The 26,438-nt window shown below is 39.0% G+C and overlaps 1 protein-coding gene across 2 annotated transcripts in view; it reads right to left on the reverse strand.

The window, feature by feature from the left end:
* The window catches only part of PTPRN2 (protein tyrosine phosphatase receptor type N2), a 4,238,418-nt gene that overhangs the window by 990,803 nt on the left and 3,221,177 nt on the right, over positions 1-26,438 (reverse strand). The gene's annotated exons all lie outside the window — the stretch shown is intronic.

Genomic DNA, 26,438 nt, shown 5'->3' on the forward strand with positions numbered 1-26,438 from the left:
TTAAGCAGAGGTTAGCTCATGTTTTAAGAGGTGGTGCTGGGGGGCCTTCACAGTTCGATCCTTCAGTGCCCAGAAGAATAACTAAATAAGGTGAGACAGAGGAGCTTCCAAAGTCAAATTTGCAACAGGAGCAGCACCAAGCTTAAAAGCTTAACACTGACTGGATGAGTTTATGGGAAAAATCCAGTCCAGTCACACGCCAGCAGTAGTTAACTTGCAGCTAAATAAGAATTCAGTTTAATAAGAATATATCTAAGTACAATAGAGAAAACATCTCACTCCTCAGCTCATCCCACTAATTAGCTATATTTAAATTCATTTTCAAAATGCAAATTGAAATGACTTTTTAACTGAACCATATCAAGATATTTTAAAATTCTAAGAAAAATTACTAAGGTAAAACAATTTATCTGTCATATAACAGGAGAAAAAAAATCAACAAGTAATGCAAATATCCAAACCTTAAAAGAAGAAATCAAATTTAAAATCCATTGCAGTTCCTCACCAGCAGTAGACTCACTGCACTTGCAGTTAAATTAACTAAATAAGAAATCTTACTTCTGAGCACCACCCTCTAAGTATCTAGATTTAATTCATTTACAATCAATGAATGGAAAAATATTTTTTTAAACTAGCCAAGAACTTTTAAAACTTGAAGAAAAAAACTTTTAAGGTACAACAAAATGTAATCATTATAGTGTAAGAGCTGAATAATGAATAATAATGAAAGCATCGAAACCTTAAATGAAGGAATCGGATGCAAACGTATATGCAGTCACACACCAGCGGTATTCTCATTTATTTCCAACTAAGTAAGACTGCAGCTAAAAACACAAAATAAAATCCCCCCGTTCTAAAAATGCTGACAGCGTTAATCCAAAATGCCAGAAAATGAAGGTTATCTTCATTTAATCATTGCTACAACAAATCTTATGTACATGACTGAGCTTCCAAAAGCAAAGTGATGGAACTTCTGAGGTTACAGAGAATGACGATTACTAACCATGTAGAGCCTCAAAACTCCAAACACACTTTTGAATTCCTAGCACTAATTTAAATTTGCAGTATGGAGCCTGCCATTTACCACCTTATAGTAATTAATCACAGCATAAATTCAAGTCAATGTTATAAGCGCAAAAACTTTTTTTCATTATTATTTCAGAGCGATTCTACAATAATGCCTGGTAATTAAAGCTCATAAGTCCCTAAGGATATCACTGCAGTTATTTGGAGGTTACTGTTTAATTTAAAAATATATTCAGAATCTCTTCTTCAGATCTTTTTTATGTGCATGGTGATTTTGATTACACATTCACTGGATTCAGATTCTGTGAAGTATATACTATTTTAAAATATATAGGCATCCATTTACACAGAATAACAAGGATTTTCAAATATCCAATGTATACAGGAGCAGAAATAAATAAGACTTGAAAAAATGGTCTTTGCAAAAAAAATCCATACCATTTAAACTGTCTATAATTAAAACAAACACTTCTCTATTTTGCTTTCATTGATTCATCTGTTCAACACCTTTTGAAAAGCTTAATATCAATCAGAAAGACACTAACTGCATTTTGTTGGTTCTGCTACTCTTCCAGAATATCATACATTAAATGAATGAACAGCAACTAAAATAATACACAGAATTAAAATTGCTGGTTTTCATCAATATTATTTAGCTGATAAGTGTTATATAATATGCTATTTAAATACTACAGAAAGCAATAATATCTGGTCTCCTTTTTGAGTACAATTTTTGGCTAATTTAGTTAAAAAAATGAAAAATTCATAGAAATGTACTCCATTTTAACCACGTCAAATATGATAAAACAAAGGTCACAAAAGTGTTGACTTATTTAGGAGCTTTCATGAACTAATCCCTTTACTTGATTTGTAAAAGGCCTTGGTGAACTTTTCAGCCAATTATAGATAAACCAAACATTTTAATCAATAATAAAAGGAGTGCATTCAAGGTGGAGGTGGGATTGCATTAAGGATCAGCTCTGAGTCCTTTCTTATTTGTAGTGGTGATGGACAGGTTGACAGACGAGATCAGACAGGAGTCACCGTGGACTATTATGTTTATGGATGACATTGTGATTTGAAATTAGAGTAGGGAAGAGGTTGAAGAGACCCTGAAGAGGTGAAGATAAGCTCTAGAGAGGACAGGAATGAAGGTCAACAGGACTAAGACAGAATATATCTCTGTGAATGATAGGGAGGACAGGGAATGGTGAGGATGCAGGAAGTAGAGTTGGCAAAGGTGGATGAGTTTAAATGCTTGGGATCAACAGTTCAGAGTAATGATGAGTGCAGAAGAGAGGTGAAGAGAGTGTAGGTAGGGTGGAGTGGGTGGAGAAGAGTGTCAGGAGTGATTTGTGACAGACAGGTACTAGTAAGAGTGAAAGGGAAGTTCTACAAGAGGATAGTGAGAGCAGCTATGTTATATGCGTTGGAGATGGTGGCACTGATGAAAAGACAGGAGTCAAAGCTGGAGGTGGCAGAGTTAAAGATGTTAAGATTTGCACTGGGTGTGACGAGGATGGACTGCTTCAGAAATGAGTATATTAGAGGTCAGCGCAGGTTGGATGGTTTAGAGACAAAGCCAGACAGGTAAGACTCCATTGGTTTGGACATGTGCTAAGAAGGGATATTGGGTATATTGGGAGAAGGATGCTAAAATGGAGCTGCCAGGTAAGAGGAAAAGAGGAAGGCCTAAGATAAAGTTTATGGATGCGGTGAGAGAGGACATGTAGGTGGTTGGTGTGACAAAGCAAGATGCAGAGGATAGGAAGAAATGGAAACAGATGACTCACTGTGACAACCCCTAATGGGAGCAGCTGAAAAAAAAAGAAGTAGAGAAAAGGAGTTATAATCCTGGATTATCTTATGTAAAAGAAGTATATGATTTTATTAATGATGAGTCCTAAACAAATTGGTGATTTGAATACATTGCCAGTGGGTTACATGTCTATGACTAATATAATTAAATTGATTATTACAGGAAAATTCAGTCTCAAAAACGTTTTTCAAAAATTTTTTTCAAACTAATAATTTCAGCTTTCAATCATTCTCTTACAAGTTGCAACCAACTCCTAGAGTGACCCCAAGGACAGTCGCTACTAACTGTGGAGTTTACAAGGTAAGAGGGAAATGTAAGTAGGTTACCAGTTACACACACACACACACACACACACACACACACACACACACACACACACACACACACACACATATGCATACACATATATGGACAGTTTAGAGTCTCTGATTAACCTTATGACATGTCCTTGGAATGTGGTAGTAAAACAGAGCACCTGGAGAAAACCCATGCAAACAAAGGGAGAGCATGCAGACTGTGTACAGATGGCATCTCAGCCAAGAACTGAACCGGAGAACCTCTTGCTGTTATGCAGCAATACTACCCATTGTGACAGACCATGAGTGGGCAATGTAACTGTGGAGTGATATGAGTGTGTGTGTGTGTGTGTGTGTGTGTGTGTGTGTGTGTGTGTGTGTGTGTGTGTGTGTGTGTGTGTGTGTGTGTGTGTGTGTGTGTGTGTGTGTGTGTGTGTGTGTGCTTGCTCCCCCTAGGACAGAGGGTTAATACCTGTGTATGTGTTAAGTTCCATTGCCTAGTTGTTTTAGTTGCACAGTGGAGTGTTGCATAGACATGCAAATTCCCAGGTAATCAGCTGTCGAATTTTTGGGAATTTCGGTTTCTATAAACCAGTGCTTAGCCATGTAATCCAAATTAGCTTATCAGTGCAGTACAAACCTGTCAATGCTACCATTTTTTGCAGAATGTTCAGATTTTTGCTTCATATTTTTGGTGTTTTTCTCATAAAATTTGTCATTTTATGGCAAATCCTTGAGGACTGACATCACTAAAGAACGACAGAGACTAGAATTTCAGACTTCATATCCTTCAGAAAATGCAGGCCACATCCACTACCTTCTCTCTCCCATCACCCACCTGGCTGCATCAGTTGCAGGGCCACTTATCAAACCCCAGCTGCCTGGGTCACAATCAGGGTTCCATCTCTGTGCACCATGGATCCAGGCTACCAATACATTCTAGTGATTATGGACTATTCCATTAAGTTTCCTGAAGCAGAACTTCTGTAAAAAGCTGATGCTAGGGCAATAGCCACAGGACCAGTGTTACATTTTTCATGGAAGGGATCTCCAAAGAAATAGTCATGGACCAGAGGACTCCATTTATATACAAGGGGATGCATGACCTTTTCCACTATTTTTAGATAAACTGAAACAATGAGTAAAAAGGTCACACAGAAAAAATTATTGGTTAAAAAACAAAAAGAAAAGTCTAGCAAAGATGGACTTTCCACTCTGTGATTCCTTAAGCCTCTTGTATTACAGACGACATGGGATATATGCAAATAACCCTGTAAGGACATCAGGTGTTTCAGCTAAATGGCAATCCTGAATGTCCATGACTTTTTCATTTCATGTCTATTTATGGACAAATTCAGGCCAATAAAGCCAAACCCCACTAGCTGTGGAGACACTTGTAATTTGCATATATCCCACATCACCTCTAATACAAGATCTTTAAGGAATCGCACAGTGGAAAGTCTAGCTTTGCTAGAGTTTTCTTTTTGTTTTTAAAGCATTTTTAGATAAGGCAACTCAAATCTTCAGTGTACCACCCTCTAACTGATGGGTTAATTTTAATGAAATGTTGAAATATACACTGAAGGAGGCCATGGAACTAGATGGTAAGAACAGGAATCCGTTACTTTTTGCATCCTTTTTTTTCAGTAAGAGAAGTGCTCCAGTTTTCAACAAGATGCCTACCTTACCCATATACTGACTCAAACTGGGGCTTACTGAACATAGCAAATAACACTTGGAGAAGGTTAGGAGACTGCTTACAAATGTGATGGCATACTGTATAAATCTGCAAAATCAGTTAAAATTGTTACATGGATAGTTAAGGAATATATGCAAAGGACACAATAGATGCAACCGAGGGTGAGCAACAGAAAGGCTATGTTTACAAAGTTTTAGTTTTAGTTCCCACTGATAAAAATAAGTTGCAAGTGAAATGGCAAGGAGATTTTGAGGAAGCAGAGAAAATGAAGTGAACTGCAAAATAAGACAACTAGAAAAACAAAACTAGAGCAGCTACGTCAGGCAGTTGTGTTAAAATCATGGAAGGGAGCTGATGCTTCTGTAGTCAGACTGGGAGCTGACATACATATCAATAGTATAGTACCAGGGAATTCTGTCTGTGCAGTTCAAGTAGATAAACATTTTCTAGAACCCAGGAACAGATGTGAGAGTATTTATAAAGATTTAAATTTTTTTCTAAGCTACTTGGTAAAACAAATTTAATGCAGCATCATATTGAATCTTTGTCAGGGGCAAGATAAAACCCTGTGGGATACATAGGGTCATAGGGAGTCAAGGCAAATGAACCATGAAGCAGTGAATTCTGTCTTGCCAGTTCCCACCTTTAGGCCCTACCTCCCTTTTCATTTAAGGACACACCATGGGTGAATTTATGAGTACCCATCCACTTATCCAGCTCTTTATGAAAGGCTGATGATGTGTCACACTGCCTTACCTGTAAAGGAAATCTGTTCCTGAGATTGGGTAGGGGCTGCATGATGTATCTATCTCTCCACCTTTTCTATTTATTTGTCAGAGTAGATTTAGATATGTGGCCCTATTGTTAGCAGGGCTGTTTGATTTTTGAACATATAAGAGTTCTTGGATGACTAGATCCCTTATGGATCTCTTATAGCATTATAAGCAAGGCACAGATCACCTTTAAAAAGTCTATATGATATTACATATAAAGATACAGCACAGGTATTTTAATCCCCTGATCATTTTAGTTAAGAACCCTGCTTTTTTTCCAATTGCTTGATATGCTTTGAAAGGTACATCCCAAAGGATGTATTGTACTCTATGATGAGTCTAATCAATGAAGAATTCAAGGAGGTGAAGCCTTCTTTTATCTAGAAGAAATATCTTTTGATATGAGCTGTAAAAGGCAAAAGTTTCTTAACCATCACTGCAATTTGATGATCAAATGAGAGGGGAGCTACCTATTAAAGTACCAAGGTCTCTGTTTACCTTCATTTTCAAGTGGTGTGTTTTATATAATATAAACCCCTGTTGCTTACCAAATTTGACAATGCTGCACTTTCTTTAGCACTGTGTTTGACCCTATTTTTTGTACACCACCTACTGATAAGTGTCAGCTCCTGTTTTAAGTGTCTGCATGTTACAGGAGGACTTGATGATGAATCGCAGCTTACAATCATCTGCAGACTTTGTTAACCAAACATCCTCATTTGGAATATGGGGATGTGAGAAATAGATACTAACTAGCAGAGGTCCCAGCACAGATCCCTTAGGGACTCCACTGCTCATCTTCATGCCTTTGGGGGATACACCCACTACTCTTACTGTGTGAGTCTGCTTGACAGAGGATCAGTTAATTAATCAATGGGGCGGGGAAAGCCGACACACTCTGGCTAGGCTTATAAATACTCTCAGGCAGATAGCCTAGTACCTACCTATGAACCTATGAGTCCTTTTCCCAAGCCAGCTGTCTATCTATCTGTCTATCTATCTATCTATCTATCTATCTAATCACAGAGAGATCATTTTGGAGTTCCTTCCATTTATTATATTTGCATGTAGTATGGTATCGAAAGCTTCGGCAAGGTTAGGGTATGTTGTGTGAGCAGCTCACCCACAGAGTAACCCTCTTAAACATATTCACTAAATGTACTCTTGAAAAAGTTGCTGCGAGATGAGTCTGGTAGGTCAGTAATATATAACAGCTAAATGAATTAGGTCAGTCATGATACATTGCATGGCTTTGTATATAATACTTCTTAGAATGAACAGTTACATTTTGTGGTTTTAAAAGGCTGTTTCTCTGGCCTCCACCCCTGATGGTAATCTGATTTCTAAAGTCCCTCCCCTTTCATTCATTGCTACTGTTTGCTGTGTAACCTATTTAAGTACTTTTTCTACCCACTGTTTTCCACAGATCTTTAATACTGAGTGGCCACTCAGCAAACCAGTACTGATTTTGAGTAAACAGCCACACATCCAAAAAATGAAAAATGAAAATACCACTGGCAACAGTTCCAAAACATTTATTATCAGACCTTAGTGCCTCATCTATCGCAGCTTTCAAGAGGTAAATTACATACAAAAACACCCCCCTTAAATACACATACCAATAAAGCAATAAAAAAATTAAAAAATAATTAAAAGCAATTAGAATAAATATCTCCAATTAATTTCAAGATTCGATCCATAAGGAGCAAGAGTATTACATTTTAAAATAAAAACTGATTCCTTTTATTTTAAAATGTAATACTCTTGCTCCTTATGCATTGAATCTTGACATTAATTGGAGATATTTATTCTAATTGCTTTTAATTATTTTTTTAATTGCTTTATTGCTTTATTGGTATGTGTATTTAAGTTTCCCTATTAGATGAACGAATGCTTTAAATTTTGAGTACGACATGCTCAACAGCTTTTAAGTGAATGTTCATCTAAGCGAAACCCCATAATGTCGAAACAAAAGCCAGTTTCCTGTGTTTCAAGTGCCTGTATAAATTTGGAGCATTTGTGCATGACTGCCCGTCATGCTGCCATGTTAGCAGTGCCCTATAAATCATATTTTCCATATAAAACCACCTCTGAAACTGTATTAGTAACTCTCTGAGTGCAGAGCAACAACTTTGCACGTTGAGTTGCAAAGAGCAGATAGCTTGCACACTGAGGAGCACTGCTGCCTGAATTTAGTACTATACAGCTTATTCTAGTCTCTAGCCTCCAAAGTGCCCTTAGTCAGCCCACTATTACCCCCTGTATACTGTGCGGTTGTAGCTCAATCAGTAAAGGACCTGACATCATCACATGTTTTTCCAAGGATGGTTTGCACCTGTCCCCTCTACGCTTTTGAATACTGATTTTAATCTACCCCATAGTGGCTTTTTAGGCAATGCCAGATTGACAAACCTTTCGATATAGCAAAATCAATTGAAGGAAATCTAAAGGAGTTACTGTTCAATATCAGAAATCTAAACTAGAAGCTCCACTCCTTCAAAGCTCTCCTCGTCTTGGAGAATGTGAACATCTGTGCAGTTACTCAGAAATGGTTTAAAGTCGCAGAGAGTACTCCAGAAGTGCAAGGTTCTAGTGTCTTCCACACATTTAGAGCAGCAACTGCATAGGCAGGGACTAATGGCAGAGGTATCTCAATATACATCAATAACAAGCATACCTGTAGGTTGGTTAAACAGGATGATGTATTGGAGTTCCTCCACATCCAGATTACTACAGACAAAGTCATACACCATATGCTAGCAAGCTAGAGGTCACCCTCTATGTCCCATGAAACCCATAGTTAAATACCTGCTGGAGGCACTGACCATTCAACCAAATACCATACTCATAGGAAACTTTAATTATCCCTTTATAAACCTGGAATTCTATGTGACCCCAGATTTGCAGGTGCACTTTCCTAGACTTTGTAAACATAAACACCAGTTAGTGCATACACCTACTACAGGTGCAAACATATTGGATCTGGTACACAGAAACATAAGGGATAAAGCTGCCCCCTTCCCCCAAAATGTCACATTTTGTGTTCATGCAGGAAGCTAAAGAGGGGAAAAGAAAAAAGTCGGGAAGGGAGGTGAACAGGGAGGAGTATTAACATAAGACCATACAACTGTAGTGGGACTAAGAGAATAGATAATGGAATGGGCCAATGGTGCATGCATTTTATGTTATGCTTGGATAGTGAAAAGATATGGCATATAGAAATTTTTCATGTCTGAAGTCTAGAGTAAATAAGTTCATAGAGGGGTTCAGCAAGGTACACTTTTTGACCATCTTAGACATAACAATGGGATAATGACACATTCAGCTCCCCCCAAAGCCATAGAGAAGACAGCATTCTTCATTTCTGAAAGTCTTTGTTACTATACAGTCCCAGTCTTTGTACGTCATATAGCTCCTGTCACTTTTCAAAGGCTCAGGGATACAATTCTGAATCTTCATTTCAGGTACTCAGCAACATGCCCTGATAGCATAGTAACTTACTCATAAGACTGTCAGTCACAGTTATCCAAAGTACAGGCTTGGCTAGACTATATAATGCAAGTAGCATAGCCAGGGTGGAATAAGAGGGGGAACTGCCCCAAGTGCAGAGTATTGGGGGGCACATCCAGCTGATCCCCATCTCTCTCTTTAATGTAATACTGAATTTTAAAAGACTTGAATAGGTGAGGGGGTGGGGAGCTGGTTCATAGTACCAACCCAGGGTAGTGGTTGAACCACCCATGCTTCTGAATGCTACCATAAGTATGCTTTGCATGCCTGAAACCAGATACGTAAGGTATGTGATTAGGGGAAGCATATTAGACCCTTAAAACTGACAAAATAGAAGCAGTTCAAAACTGGCCCATACCCAGCATTAAGCAACAAGTGAAGGCATTCTTTGGACTAGCTGGATACAATATAGCTTGTATCCAGTTTTGCTATTATATCTTTATCTTTTTAAAGGCCTTACAAAATGTAAGGTGTCTATGAAGACAAAATGGACCACAGAGGCAGAACAAGCTATTAAGAAACTGATAACTACCTTATATTCAGTGCCAGTATTTAGTTGCTCCTAACTTCAATAAACATTTTGTTCTATATACCAATGTATCTGAATTTGGGTTAAGAGACATGTTTTCTTAGGAAGTAGGTGGCGAGGAAGACATAGACTAAGCAGGAAGTTAGGTAAAACCGGGACAGCATACTCTACCATTAAAAGAGAACATTTCACTATTAAAGTGAGCACTAGCTACCCTACAATGTTACTTATTAGGATGTACAAAAACAAACTAAAACATCTTAAAAAACAAACTTGTCAAGAAAGTTCTTAACATTCCAATAAAATATAGCATAGCAAAATCACATGCTTCAACACCACCAATGGTAGTGCACAGCTCTCACATTAATCAACACAATAATTGTTAGCACCTATCCGCCCTTTACAAGCATCCATTACATGCCAAAGAACAAACAGTGGGCGGATAAATCTAACCTCACATTCACATATTTTAAAAACCCTGTTAGAGTAGGCATTTAAAAATGCAAGATAAATCTGGCAACAGTAAATCAAGTGCGGATGGAATCAGTACTTGAAATAAATCGATGCCCGTTGTTTGTTCTTAGGCATGTAATGGATGCTTGTAAAGGGCAGAAAGGTGCTAACAATTATTGTGTTGATTAATGTGAGCACTGTGCACTACCATTGGTGGTGTTGAAGCATGTGATTTCGCTATGCTATATTTTATTGGAATGTTAAGAATCTGTTATTTCCGCTCATTGCTCTGATGAATGAGCATTTTCTTGTGGAGCGATGTATGTTTTGTTGTTACTGTTGACTGATAAGTCTTAAGGCAACACAACACGCCCACTTGATGAGTGAGTTCTTATGGGCAGAGCTCTGAGAAGAGAGGCCTGCCATCACATCAACTTTGTGAAGGAGGGGTTGCATACATTTATTGCTCTGACTCCAGTTATCTTTGGAAATGTGTAAACTGGCTGAAAAAGAGCTATTTATATATAAAAAAAAGGGTCACTATGAAGGTCCGTATACGCCATCCAGCTTAAATGGGGCTGTTGGCAGTAAGACTAAATGGTAAGAATTTGCCGGATGTTATACCAATGTGATAGTTTAAAAAGCACACAACCGCCCTGGGTAAAATGCCCCTTCGAGCCAAAAATGCACTATTCTCTGAAAAATGACAAGGAGGCAACACCACAGCAGATATCCAGACAAGAAAGAAGTTTAATTAATCCACACGAACAGTAGTACAGTGAGCGCTTTCACGTTATCAAAACGTTTCATCAGACTTTCAAATATCCTGTCTTAACTAACATCAATAAATACTAAATTCATATATAAAACACCAGTCACACTGAAGAATCATTATGACATCACACATACATGAATCTCATATAAAAAGGTTAAAAATGTTCTTATAAAATTAAACTTCTAAGCAATAGATAGACACCTTATAAAACTACTTAATCAAATAAATATAATTATATAACAATGTATAATAAATCACTCCATGTTAAAAAACATAATAAATCATAAAAAGAATTAACTTATAAGATTCTTATAGTAGTTCCTTCAAACAGAACCTAATCTAATGTGATATCTAGTGTGCATAGGGCCTAGCCAAGAGAAAAGGTTTTAATGTTATCCTATCATTCAAACTGCTCATTCTATGAGCTTGTAGGCGTATAATCCATTTATTCTCTCGACCTTCCATATAATTCTTAACATTACCTAGTCTTCCTGTTGTTTTAATTAATTCTAGCATTCTAAATTTAAACGTATGCATCATCCCATAGGTCAATACATGCTTTGCCAGAGCATTCTTATCATCCTCTCTGTTAACTGCATATACATGCTCCCTTATCCTTTCCCTCAGGGTCCCATTTGTTTTGCCTACATAAAATTATTCACATACTTGGCATTGTGCCAAGTACACTAGGCCCCCTTGTCTTGCAGTCAGCATATTGCTTAAAAAGGTACTCTTGCCCAGTGTCAGGATGAACAAACCTATTGTCACCTGCCATATAGGGGCACTGGCTACAGCCTCTGCAGGCAAAAGTTCCATGCCTATCTGAGCGTAATGCATTATGAACTCTATCTTGCTCATAACAAAGCAGTCTCTTTAAGGACTTTGTATTCTTGTAAGTATATCTCAGTCTGGTTCCCACTATCGTAGAAATATTGTCATCTACACTTAATAACTTCCAGTTCTTGTCTGTTATCTCTTTCACCTTGACATTTTTATTAGTAAAAGGAATCATTATTCTAAGCCCTATATTATTTCTTGAACACAACTCTTCACTATCAAGTCTATTGATTTCTACACCACCATTTCTGTTGAAATACGGTTTCCTCTTCCTCCTTCTTTGTGACTGATTATTATTCATTACTCTGTCTATTTCATCCACTTTATAGCCTCCTTGCTTGAAATTATCTGTCAATATCTTGCATGTTTCAAGATAGGACCTGTCATGACTGGTGAGTCTAGATGCCCTAAGTACCTGGCCCTTCATTACATTAGAATACACATGGGCCGGATGCTTACTAGTGCGATGTAGCAGACTATTCCTCCAACATTGTTTCCTGAACATGTCAGTGTGCATGCCTTCACCATCCTTGGTTAACTGTACATCAAGGAACTGCAACTTAGTGTAGAAACTATTACATTCAAATGATAAAAAATCAGTTGTACCATTTATATATTGAACAAATTCTTCTAGTTGTTCAATGGTGCCTTTCCATGCTAGGAAGACATCATCCACAAATCGTTGATAGTAACCTATATATTCACTAAACTCTGTATTATTCATCATGTACGTCCTTTCCCAATATACCAACACTAGGTTGGCATACGAATTGGCACAAGGGGTGCCCATCGCTACCCCTTTAGTTTGTAAAAAATACCTTTCATCATACATGAATATGTTGTTGTTCAAAACAATGTCTAGTAACAGCATATATCTCATAACAAGGTTTCTAGAGATCCCTTCCTCTATCAATAACAACCTCACATAATCCATCCCTCTACCATTAGGTGTGGATGTAAATAGTGAAACAACATCAAGCGTTACTAATAAATCATTTCCAGTTGCCTCACTCATTTGATTAAGTAGTTTTATAAGGTGTCTATCTATTGCTTAGAAGTTAAATTTTATAAGAACATGTTTAACCTTTTTATATGAGATTCATGTATGCGTGATGTCATAATTGATTCTTCAGTGTGATTGGTGTTTTATATATGAATTTAGTACTTATTGATGTTAGTTAAGACAGGATATTTGAAAGTCTGATGAAACTTTTGATAACATGAAAGTGTTCACTGTACTACTGTTCGTGTGGATTAATTAAACTTCTTTCTTGTTTGGATATCTGCTGTGGTGTTGCCTCCTTGTCGTTTTTCAGAGAACAATTCTATAGTTTGTTTGTGTTTATAAAATTTCAACAAGAAGGTGACATTTTCCCTTTCTGTGACCGATGCATCCTTAAAGTACCTATGCAAGGGATATGTTAACTCTTATAGGATTTATTTCAAGTAGTGATTCCATCCGCACTTGATTTACTGTTGCAAGATTTATCTTGGATTTTTAAATGCCTAATCTGATAGGGTTTTTAAAATATGTGAATGTGAGGTTAGATTTATCTGTCCACTGTTTGTTCTTAGGCATGTAATGGATGCTTGTAAAGGGTGGATAGGTGCTAACAATTATTGTGTTGATTAATGTGAGGGCTGTGCACTACCATTGGTGGTGTTGAAGCATGTGATTTTGCTATGCTATATTTTATTGGAATGTGGGCGGCCACAGTGGTGCACTGGTTAGCATTGTCGCCTCACAGCAAGAGGTTCTCCGGTTCGATCCTCGGCTGGGGTGCCTTCTGTGTGGAGTCTGCATGTCCTCCCTGTGGTCGCATGGGTTTCCTCCGGGTGCTCTGGTTTCCTCCCACATCCCAAAGACATGTTGCAGGTGGATTGGACACTCTAAATTGGCCCTAGGTGTGAGTGCATGTGTGTGTGCCTTCTGTGAAAGGTTGGATGCTGGGCTGGCAACTTGACACTGTAAAACTCCACTGCCAATCATGAGCGGACAGGTGATCCGCTGTGGTGACCCCGAACAAGAAAAAGCCGAAAGAAGAAGAAGTTAAGTTGTCTGTGACTTATTAGGATGTAGTTCCCTCTACTAACTGAGCATTCACTGCTATTGTGATTACACAAATGACAGGATGTCAGTACCAGGTTAGGTAAGTGGGTGGGTCTTGCCATTATTACTGTTCTATTTCACATTCAGGACACTCCTGCTGTGGTTACACAAATGACAGGATGTCAGTACCAGGTTAGATAAGTGGGTGGGTCTTACCATTATTACTGTTCCATTTCACATTCAGGCATAGAGCTGCAATTAGACACTTGAAAGTAAATGGGTTACCCCATTCACATAACTAATCCTACCTAATACAGAAAGTAAAGTTGTGTACACTTACCATAAATGTAGATGTTCATGTCTTTTCACTGATGCAGTCATCACTTTTGGGTTTTCTGCTTGCAGTAGCCCTCAATCAGCCTGATTAACAAAGTCTTGGGTCCAGCATCGGTTGCTGTCCCTTCTTCCATGATGTCAGGTCATCAGGGGTATAAAACATGCAGCCAACAACCACTACATCAGTTTTTCTTGCCCCAGATGTCAGGTGCCCCCTTAATGTGAAGCAATTAAATCTATAAATATACAAGGTTGTACCTCCAACAAAAAAGCAAATACACCAAAAAGCTTTTGAAGATTGTAAAGGAAAGTAGAGGTATATCCAAAAAAGAAAAAGAAGGGGGCTAGAAGAAGGGTAACCCGGACTGCAACAGTGAATACACTCGAACATCTACATTTATAGTAAGTGTACACAACTGCACTATGTTCTTCATTTTTCACTGTTGCAGTCATCACTTTTGGGTAGATTCCCAAAGCTAAGGATGGGAGGAGGAATTTAAACAGAATTAGGGCCAGCTAAAAGGCCCCACAAGACTGCAGTGGCAAAGCCAGCTCTGGATTTAGAGAAAATTGGCAGATGGTAATGCTTGGTGAAAGTATGTACAGAACTCCAAGTAGCAGCTTCTAGGATGTCCCTGGTAGGGATGTCTCTGAGAAAGGCTGTAGAGGTAGATGCAGCCCTGGTAAAGTGAGGTCTGATCCCCTGTGGGATAGGTTTTCCATGGTATTTGTAGTAAAAAAGAATGCAATGGCCTATCCATTTGGAAATGGTTTGCTTTGAAATAGCCTTCCCCTCTACCCCTGCAGCAAACACCACCAGCAGTTGATCAGATTTCCTTTGAGGTTTAGTTCTGTCCAAGTAGAGTCTAAGTTGTCTGCGCACATCTAAGGCATGCAGAATCCATTCCCCTTTGTTCTGTGGATTAGGAAAGAAGGTTGGCAAATGTATGGACTGATTAAGTGCCACATTGGATACCACCTTGGGCATGAAGGAGGGATTGGTCCTGAGGGACACCCTGTCCGCATGAAAGATGATGAAAGGCTCCACTGCCATGAGGGCCTGTAATTCAGATACCCTTCTTGCTGAAGTGATTGCTAAAAGGAAAGCTATTTTCCAGGAAAGGAATTTTAAGTCCACAGTGGCAGCTGGCTCGAAAGGAGGAAGGGTGAGCTTTTCCAATACAAAGTTGAGGTCCCAGGGTGGAGCTGGAGCTCTCCTGGGTGGTCGTAGATTTTTGGCCCCTCTGAGGAACTGCTTAAGCAGTGGATGAGAGAAGAGGAGTGGTTCTGTGTTATAACGAGCTGAGATGGCTGAGGCATGAATTTTGATGGAGGAGAAACACAGGCCCTTATGAAGCATCTCAGTTAAGTATTGTAAGATCTGAGGTAAATTGGGCACTGTTGTGCTCATCCCTTGAGACTGGTTCCAGGCACAGAATCTTTTCCATTTTTCAGCGTAAGACTTTCTGGTACTAGGCCTCCTTGCCTCTAAAATGATATCCATCACTGGTTTACTGAGGGATGGCAAAGGATAAATTATGCAATTAGCCAGGCTGCTAGATTCAGTGTTTGAAGTTGAGGATGCAGAATTTGGTTCTCCTGCTGAGACAATGGAGTAGGAGTCTGAGGCAGGTGCCATGGGGCCCACAGTGACACACTGCGCATGAGGGGGTACCAGTGTTGGCGTGGCCAGTCTGGTGCAATCAAAATCGTCCTTGGTTTGTCTTGTTTGATCTTTAGTAGTACTTTGGAGAGCAGAGGCAGAGGAGGAAAGGCATAAACTGATAGATTTTTCTAGCTGAAGGACAGAGCATCCACTTTCCAAGCTTGTTTGTGGGGAGTCCTTGTGCAGAATTTGTCCAACTGATAGTTTTGGGGGGAAGCAAACAGGTCTATATCTGGGCTCCCCCATCTGCTTGTCAACATGTTGAAAATCCTTGGTTCCAGTTTCCACTCGTGTGGGTCCATGTGGTTTCTGTTTAGTTCGTCTGCCAGTGTATTTAGTTTTCCAGGCAGGAATTGAGCTTGAAAATGTACCTGATAGCTCAGGGCTATGTTCCACAATGCCATGGTTAGACTGCAGAGGGGGTAAGAATGTGTACCCCCTTGCTTGTTTATGTACTACATAACAGTGGTGTTGTCCGTCTTTATCATTAATTGTCCTGGAAGAATGTGGTCCTTGAAGTCTGTCATAACATTTTTTTTTTGATTGATATACAGATGCATTTGACTTGGGTTCCATTTGCCCTGAATGCACTTCCCTGTCAGGTGGGCTCCCAATGCATAGTCTGATGCATCTGTTGTTAAGGTTTGGGTGGCAGGGGGTAGTGTGAATGCTAGTCCCCTGTTTTAGTGGTAGGCCTCTGCTCACCAAAGGAACTCTAGGCGTAGGCAAGGTATGATAGGAATCATTGCCTCTAGATCTTTTGAATGTTGACACCATAGGCTTTTGAGATACCATTGCAGTTTCCTCATATGCAGCCTTGCATATGGAATTAGAAGAATGCAGGAGGCCATGAACCCCAAGGCTTGCAGTATTTGCCTTGCTGATAACTGGGTTTTTGTGGCCACTTGTTTGAAGTAGGTTGTCAAATGAAATCTGTTTCTCTGGCGTGAGAAAAGCCATCTGGGAAGTTGTATTCAAAATTGCTCCCAGGAATATAATTTGTTGACAGGGTACCAGTTGTGATTGCTTTTTGTTTATGGTGTACCCCAGACAAGTCAGTACCCTTTGAACAAAGGCCAGATAATTCAAAAGTATGTCCTGGCTTTCTGCCTGAATTAGACAATCGTCCAGATATGGGTATATTTGAATATTTCTTTGCCTGCAGAATGCAATGACTGGAGCTAGGCACTTTGTGAATACCCTGGGTGCAGGAGATAAGCCAAAGGGCAGTGCAGAGAACTGATAGTGCATGTAGCCTGCTTTGAAGTGTAGGTATTTTCTGCAAGACTCCCTGATAAGGATGTGCAGATGTGCTTCTTTTAAGTCTAGTGTTTCCACCATGCATCTTTGCCTAGCATAGAAAGCAGCAGGTGAAGAGTCAGCATCTTGAATTTTGGAATCATCAGAAAGGTATTTAGAGTAGAAAGGTCCAGAATAGGACATCATGTATTGCCTTTTCTGGGTACCAGGAAAAGTCTCGAATAGAACCCTTGTCCCTTTTCCTCTTCTGGTACCAACTGAATAGCCCTCATGCTTAAGAGAGTACGTGATTTGGGGCCTCTACCCACTGATTTGGGGGTAGATCTGGCCACCCACTTGGTGTTGGTAACGTGTGGAAATGAAATCTGTATCCTCGGGACACTATATTTAAAACCTATTTGTCCCGGGTAATGAGTTCCCAGCTTATGGCCTGCAGACCAATCTTTCCACCTAAAGGAGCATTCAGTTGGGAAATGCTTGGAAGTTTTAGAAGCAAGTCATTGAGACTGTTTTCCTTAGGGGGGAGTCTTACTACTCCCTGATTTGGGTGCGGAAACCCATCACTGCTTAGTCTTGTGTGTCCCCTGGGACTGAAACCTGGGTTTTCTGCTATGTCTGAGTTTGGCTTGAGAAGACCTTGAAGAGGCTGGAAAGGACCAATTCTTAGAGGACCAGTGCCTACTAAATCTAGGAGGCTGAACTTGTAAGAAATCTTTAACAGTTTGCATAGATTTAGCTTTATCTTCCATCTTTTTAAGAACTTCCTCAGCCTTGTTGCCAAACAGGTGGTCCTGATTTAAGGGAGCATCCAACAATTTAGCTTTAACATGATTAGGTAAAGATTGCTCCTTAAGCCAAGCATGTCTTCTGAGCACAGAACCAGTAAAAGCAGCCTTGCAAGAGGCCTCTAAAGAATCAAATCCACCTTGCAAAGCATGTTTTCCAACCTGTTCAGCAGAACGCATTAAATCCTGTCATTCTTTATTTTCTGCATAGTCAGGAATCAATATAATTTTCTGTTTAAACAGTCCAATAACATGTTGTTGATACTTTAACATATGAAACTGGCAGTTTAAAGCCCTAATGGCTAAGGTTGCAATAGTGTAAACCTTCTTACCCTATCTAGCCAGTGCCCTGGAGTCTCTATCAGAAGGGGTAGGATTTTTAGCAGTAAAAGCCTTAATGCCCTTGGGTCCCTGTGAAATAGTCTCTGGATCCACAATATAATTTTTAAAAAGGAACTTGTGTGAATCAGGAACCTTGTAATATCTGTCAGATTTTCTGGGAGCAGGAGGCAAGGAATCAGGGGCCAAACTAGATTCTGAAAAAGCATCCTCAACAATGTCTAGTACTGGAGGAATAGCTAAAGGCCTATGCTGAGGCAGGAGTAAGAAATCCCTAAGCCTCTTTTTTGACTCAGAAAAATCCTGACTTTCCCAGTGGAAATGCTCCCTTAGAGTATGTAAGGTTTCACCAAAAGAAAAATCCTCTGGAGGGGAAGCAGAGGGAATAGAGTCCACTGTATCAGAATCTTCATAAGTAGATAAAGGCAAAGCCAGATCATCAGAAGAATCAGAAAAATCAGAATCCTGGTCAGAAGATTCATAAAAAACCTCAGTCCTAGGTCTCTTAGAAGGGGGAGGCTGGCTTCCCCTGATTAGAGTTAGAAGATCTTCAGCCATTCTTATCATTTGTTTTTTAGGCATAGAGGCCTGAGCATGTGGCCTGGGCGTCGGTTTCTTAGGCATGGTTCGAGATTTAGGCCTAAAAAAAGAAGGAGGCATCAGTTTAATATGCAAGTCTGTAGGCCTGAATACCCCCTCAGAAGCCGGTGCCTGCACAGCAGCTCCGGACCCATCCAAGGTAGAGACATCCGCAGGTTCCATAGTTGAAGCATCTCACGGCATACCAGACTCTGAATGGGTCTCAGTACAGGCCTGTGAATCAGAAGTAACGGGTATCAGGGGCTGCAAAAGTGCCTCACTGAGTACTGGCGAACTGGCGACTAGCTTAGGAGAGGCGTCGGCAGTTTTGGACCTCGGCGGCCTGTCTCTGTCTTTATCCTTGTGTTTTTTTGGAATCCCGGTAGTCGGATGGCTAACTGACAACATTTCTGGATAATTAAACTGAGAACCGAAATATGTTGAGGCAAAAATATACCGACGATGGATAGTGCACTGATTAAATAATGCACAAAACCAACAGCACAGTACTTTGTGGTCAGGGCCTAGGCAAGGAATACAGTACGAATGAAAATCTTTATGAGGTATTTGCTTTCCACAAGTAATGCAATTATTAACTTTTACTGACATCAGTAAGGAGCAAGAAAAAGTTTCCCAAATGGGGTACTTAGCTTTAGTTGAAGACTTCGGTTCTGAATCTCGAAAATGAAAATTTCAGGAGTCGGCCGACCAGCACTTGCGAACTGCTTCTGCTTCGGGCACAGCACAGCAAGAAAGACTGATGTAATTGCATCGACTGCATGTTTTATACCCCTGACGACCTGACGTCATGGAAGAAGGGACAGCAACCCACGCAGGACCCAAGACTTTGTTAATCAGGCCGACTGAGGGCTACTGCAAGCAGATAACCCAAAAGTGATGACTGCAACAGTGAAACACCAAGAACATCCAGAGTTTCTCTGTTTTGTGTGTGTGTGTGGGGGGGGGGGGGGGGTGGTAATTGCAGCATACTGGTTAGTTAAAGTGATACAAATGCTGTTTTGAGGTGCTTTAATAAACACCATATAGTATGACAGTGATTATAGATTATAAGATGCAGTAGTGAAGCATGATGAAGCAGATCTTAATCTGAATCACCTGCTGAAGTGCTGTTCAAAACAAGGCCTGTAGCCCAAAAAGGCAGATATGTTTGTCTCAATTAGAGCGAGATTTTTGTGACAAGCAAGAGGACTCTTACAGAACGCTAACCAGAATAGTTCTGTGGAGTGATAGGGCCCTACCTGGAGATCTATCCCAGGAGTAGCAGGAATCTAACTTTGAATACTCATGTAGTACCAGGGGCCCTACCTGTGGATCTATCCCAGGAGTAGTAAGAGTTTAACTGTGAATACTCAAGGAGTACCTGGGACCTAGCTGTGGTCTGACCCAGGAGTAGCAGGAGTCTAACTGTGGATACTCATGTAGTACCATGGACCTTCCTGTGACAGTCCCAGGAGAAGCAGGAGTCTAACTGTGAATAATCAAGGAGTACCAGGACTTTCTTGTGGATCTGACCCAAGAACAGTAGAAGTCTAGCTGTGTATACTCAGGGAAGTACAAGGGTCCTACAGTGGCCAGCTGTGAATACTCAAGGAGTACCAGAGCCCTACCTGTTGATCTGTCCCAGGAGTAACAGGAGTCTAACAGTAAATACTCAAGGAGTACGAGGGACCTACCTGTGGATCTGTCCCAGAAGTAGCAGGAGTCTAACTGTGAATACTCAAGGAGTACCGTAGCCCAACCTGTTGATCTGTCCCAGGAGTAGCAGGAGTCTAACTGAATACTCAAGGAGTACCAGGGACCTAATCTGCAGAGGTACTGATTTGTGCAAGGTAGCTTCATCTAATCTAGAGTAAAAGACAGTGGACTGTGACAAACTCTCATGTTTCTTTGATAGACTTTAAGGTGAATTAGAGGTTAGCAAAATTATATTAAGCAAGAATGCAATAATTTGGTTTGAGTTGGAAGTGGTTTCCGAATTGTATTTCCTTACTGTACAAAAACTACACTTGAACTGAAGTGACTGCTCTGACCAAATTGTGGCTTACATCATCTTGGTCCCTGGAAAGAATGACTTAACTAGGAACCTGATGGCGTGTCAGTCACTAAGTTACACATGTGGAGAATAAGCTGTTGCTGCCCAATGCTGCTGTCTCTGCAGCATCATGAGCAGGCAGCCATCGTCAGCCATTTCTGCTGCTGCTCAAAATAAACACATCGTACATGAATTGCAACTTAATGTTTTATAGCACTGGAAACAGAATTTGAACCACTGACTCTGAAAATGCTGCAGTATATTACATAGCAGTAAGACAAATGTTGGTGTTCCTTAAATAAAGGTGTGCTATTTTTGTAGGGAGGTGTCCCACTACTTTCATCCTTGTGCTTGTGATAAGAAAGTTCTAGATGTAATACTCATGAATAAAGAATACTTGAACATGACCTTCTTTTTGCTGTCACCTTATTGTAGACAGAGATTTCTGCACCACACTCACACTTTTATTCTAGAAAGTATCCCTATATCAAAAAGTCAGTAGTTCCAAATAAATGTTAAGTCATGCTCATGGGATTTAACACTATATTAAAATAATTCTCTTGGTAGGATGAATTCTTTTTATAGTAGCTTCTTTGAGAAAGTATAGTTTAAAAGAATACATAAGAAGTAAAAATTGCAAGGTCTTCTTCGCACATTTCTAAACAAATGTTTCTAATAAGCAAAACAAGCTTTATTAAAAACCACAGGTTGATCAGTTTGGTTACAGTGAACAGGATTTTTTTATGCAACCTTAGAAACATGAGAAAGGATCCAAAATGAGGACACATCCAATTCTCCATCAAATGATTGCATAAAACTTCACAAACTAAACTATTACAGCGTTTAATGACTAGTTTATACATGTAAATGGAGAATGGATAAGCTGTGAGCTCTTAACCAGCAGATAATCATGCTTAAAATATGTTGTAACTAACACTTAGTAGTGGCTCGTGTGGACCGTATCATAAATAAAGATACCAAGTGTCTGCTGCATGAATTATTCCACTCACACCATTCTTCTAGCGCAGTCTGCCTGCATACCATGCTCTAGGAGTCTGAAAGATTACATATATATTTTTTTAATTTAAAGGTGAACACAGGATGCAAATCTATCCACCTATACACTTTTGAAGCTGCATTAAAATAATGCAGAAAGGATTGACTGTTAGCAACCTAGACAAATGACAACATTTACAAAATGAGCAAGTCAACCTTATCTTGCAATCATTTCTTTCACACTAAATCATAACAGTGAAGACAGATAAGGAACAGTTGGACTCTTTGCTTAGCAGCAAAGTCCATGAGTAACTGAAGGTTAGTAATACAAGACAAAACCAACACTCAGGTATTACCCACACAAATCATTTTTTCCATAGGGAACCTTTTATTCTCCATATCTCTTTTTCTATTAATACAGAGGAAATAAATCTGTTCAGGAGGCCATTTTTGTCAAGTATGTTGATTATATCAAAGTAGGTGGCATTATTTTTGTCCTTATTGGTCATGAGAACCCTCAAAATATAACGCATCAAATGGAAAATTAATCTCAAGGTTTAAAATTCTGACAAATATGGACATGGTTTAACTATGTTGTTGTTGTTGTTTGTCTTTCGGCTTTTCCTGGTTAGGGGTCACCACAGCAGAACTCCGGTCCGCTAATGATTGGCAGTAGATTTTCACGAACGCCGAGGTTTAACTATAGGATTTGAAAATGCCATAATTCTAATTTGTTATGGTATGAAAGGAAATATGTTCAAGACATTCCTCTTTTCAGTGATTTGGGAGTTTGGATATATTGTAAGTTATCATTTTCATAACACAAAGATCAAGCATGTAGGGAATTCTCCAGGATAGGACTTTTGGAGTAATATGTATATTTATATCTGGAAGTCTAGACTACCCAATATCTATTTTCACCTCCCCGATCAGAACCATTCTAGAGTATGGTACCTCATTTTTGAATTTCTAATAGAAGTCAGATCCTAGAATGTGTAAAAAATACAAAGAGGTTTACAAACAAAGTTAGAAGGTATGCATCTTTAGCATATGAAGAAACATTTAAGCAAAAGGGGATATATATTAAATGCCATAACAACTGTTTTGCAGTATCATGAAACATCTGAATAAAATCACCTACAGACGCTTTCTCTGTAAGCCATTTCCTCAAAATCAATAACAAAGAACAAAAGCTTTGGAGGCTGGGGGCTAATAAACTTGGAGGAGGCAAAAGTAGTGCGTTGAGAATGGAATATCTTTTCAATTAAAAAACATTTGGGGATTTTTAGATTTAGTTTAGAGTAATATAGGTAGTGACACATTCAAAAATGTTTTTCAATTGTCTATATATGGATGATAAGAAATTTGAAACCTAAACTTAATTGAACAAGTTTATAAGAGATATTTGCATATCATTGCCTCCATTTTATAAACATACGCAATGTAAACACTGAAAAAATATGATAAACTGGGCTATGCTAAACTTCTTATAACAATAAATAATACATTTGAAATTATACAACTTAAGCTGACATAAAAGGCATACAGAAATGTTTTATTTAATGGAGAACACATTTTTTGTTTATTTTGATTTATCTTTTTTCAGCCAAGAAAATCTGCATGGCATGGATGCTTCTTTTCAATGGAGTAACTGACTAACTAATGGCTTAGAGTCACATAATATGACAGTGGAGACTGAATGAATCAAATTCTTACTGTACCTCATCTTATCCCATCTAATGTCATCTACATGGCAGCAGATGTTTATCTTGTAACCAGTTTCCGCTTAAGCAGTAGATGGGCAAGATCATATGTGACTCCTCAGACAACTTCTGTATCCAGCCAAAGAGATGGGATGTGTGAATATATGATGTTAGATTCATCTTTACCCAGTGATTATTATTACTTTTACTACCATTTTTCCCTTGCCATGGTGACCGTCAAGTTTTTCCCTTCCAGCTGCCTCACATGTCTTTTTCTTTCCTCCAAGAGATGAGAATTAAGCAGTGGAGTGTAGAACCACTAGGCCCTAACCTCTCTGCATGTGTCTGAGACTTCCCCAGAAATCATCATGCATTGGGACCTCAGAAAAGGAGTGTCACTCCCACCTGTTGGACCTATAACCTCTGAAGACTGACCTGCCCCCTTGAAGCCAGAGATCCTGCTCAACCTTTAGTCACTAGCCGCAATTCTACAATGGGAACAAGTACCTGAACATGCAACCTGCTCCCTCAAAGCAGGCTAGCTAGGAAAGTTGCATCGCTACTCCCTTCTTCCCAAAGCAATCTCCAATACATGCCTGAGCAGTTATTTGAACTTAGGATAGCTGGATTATAGTCAGAGACTTCACCCTATATGCCAATGGAACAGGTCCCTTGTGATTTTCTTTTAAAAGACATAAGTTTGTACACCCATATGTTACCACTTTTGAAAAGATGAAATTATGAAGCAAATATTACATGCTGTTTTCAAGCTTATGTGTAATAAAATGGAAAAATTCATGGCCTGTATGTTGAATTGTGAAAAATTATAGAACCTAAAAGAAAACATGGTATCCCAATATGGCACTTATTATACTCTACCATTGTTGAATATATTCCAGCTAAACAAGTGAAATTATGTCTCTTTCCTCTCAGCCCAACTATGGAAACATAGGCTTTCTCTTTTCTTACAGAAAGCTTAACACTATACAGTGGTAAGTGGTACATAAGATATTGATTTTATATAGTTGACTATATATATTTAGGATCACCACTAGGAAATAAAGCTGTAGTTTAATTCATCACAATGTGGATGTAGTCAATGTACCATACTTTTTTTTTCATCTTGGCCAGGTGCTGGAAATGACATATGGATGTTAATAACAGATTTATGGGCATCCACCATTTGGCATTCTATATAAAACAGCACAGTTTGAATCACCTTCTGTAACATTTCTACTTATAGTTAAGTGATGCACCTCAAACATCAGAGTTACATCATCCTGCTAGTAATGCTCCCCCCACTCGCTTTCTTACATGGTTTGGCTACTTTTTTAATGGCTTGCTTGTGAATTTATCGAACTGGGGACCGAGCAAATGAACCGATTTTAAATCTGACTTTTTAGGCTATGCTGTATGGCGCTAATGTACAGCAGCCGGGCTAATTCCTTTTTCCAGACTACTGGTATTATTCATACTTGTAGCTGTGTAAATGTTAATGTATTAATGGTGGACAGCATTTTCCAGAGCCTATAAAGTGAAATTTATCTTTGTGACTATTATTTATATAGTCTTTAGAAATCAGATAAGGCTTGCTAGGCATATCTGTCTGTCTTCACTGCCAATCTGAGTGATAATGCATGATTTGCGGCAGGTAATATAGCATGCAGTTGGAGGCAGCTGGAATTAATCCTGCATGTATGCAATTTGCTGTATACATGCATACATTCTTGCTACTCCAGCCTCTAACCTTCTTTTTCAAACATAATATACAAAAAGCATCAACCTCATCAGCAAAGATTTTAATATGTTTGCCTTGCAATATATATTTAAACAACTTTAGATTAATGCCTTTTTAAGCTGGTGTCTTCAAAAAGAAAATTGTTTGCAGCATAGCACCTATGATTTATCAAGTAAGCCTCTGTTCAGAATTAAATAATATAAGTATTTAACAAAGGTATTTTGATAACAAAGCCATTATAAAACTATAACAGATACATTCTATCACACCTAAATGACCTGATTATTTAAAGTTATTTTGAAAGTCTGTATCTATTATTTTAGATGGCAGTAATGAGTCAATTTGCACAACCAGGTTCCCTAAACAGCAACATCTCATTACTCAATACTGAGTAGTTGGAAAAACTATGCAGTGGAGCTCCTAAAGTACCACGAGAAACAAACACGGATATTGACACTTCATTCCAGAACACATGCACACATACACATACACACCCATGCAACCAGACACGGACATATACACAAAAGGAATGTATACACACACACACACACACACACACACACACACACACACACACACACACACACACACACACACACACTAGCATGTAAATACATATAATCCCATTCACACACAACACTACTTACCTATATCAGTGATCTATGCAGGATAAAGTGGCTCCAATTCACTCTGAACAGGTTTCCACCATTAAAAAAAGGCACAAATGTGCACCACTAACATATGGCACACACACTTAATGCCTTTGGAAAATTGTCTGTCCCACACTTTCTTAGTTTGAGTGTCTATAAATTCTGGGAAAGTCATTACATAGAGTCCTCTCAGATCACTACATATGAATATGATAGTCGAATATTCATCGCCTAGACTACATAGTGGGGATCCTAGGCAGTGGAAGGGGGGGGGTGTCTACAAATTGGAACAGTCATGCAAAGAGTGCATGACAGCTTGTGCTAATCTTGTGCACTTTGCAAATATCTGTGCATATACCCCTTCAAACATCACAAGAGCTCACTGTGGAATATCATACTTAAATATTACACTCACATTTATAGCCATACTAATCCATAATATTGTAGAATTTCCTTTACTCTTATTAATGGCTAGAAACAATAATTGTACATTCTTAACCACTGTATAATAGAATTTCTTATTTTTCATAAAATTTGTCAGCTAAGCAAACCAAATATGACATAAA

The sequence above is a fragment of the Protopterus annectens genome, chromosome 2.part1 (assembly GCF_019279795.1).
Source record: "Protopterus annectens isolate FY-2018-M chromosome 2.part1, PAN1.0, whole genome shotgun sequence".
Classification (NCBI taxonomy): domain Eukaryota; kingdom Metazoa; phylum Chordata; order Ceratodontiformes; family Protopteridae; genus Protopterus; species Protopterus annectens.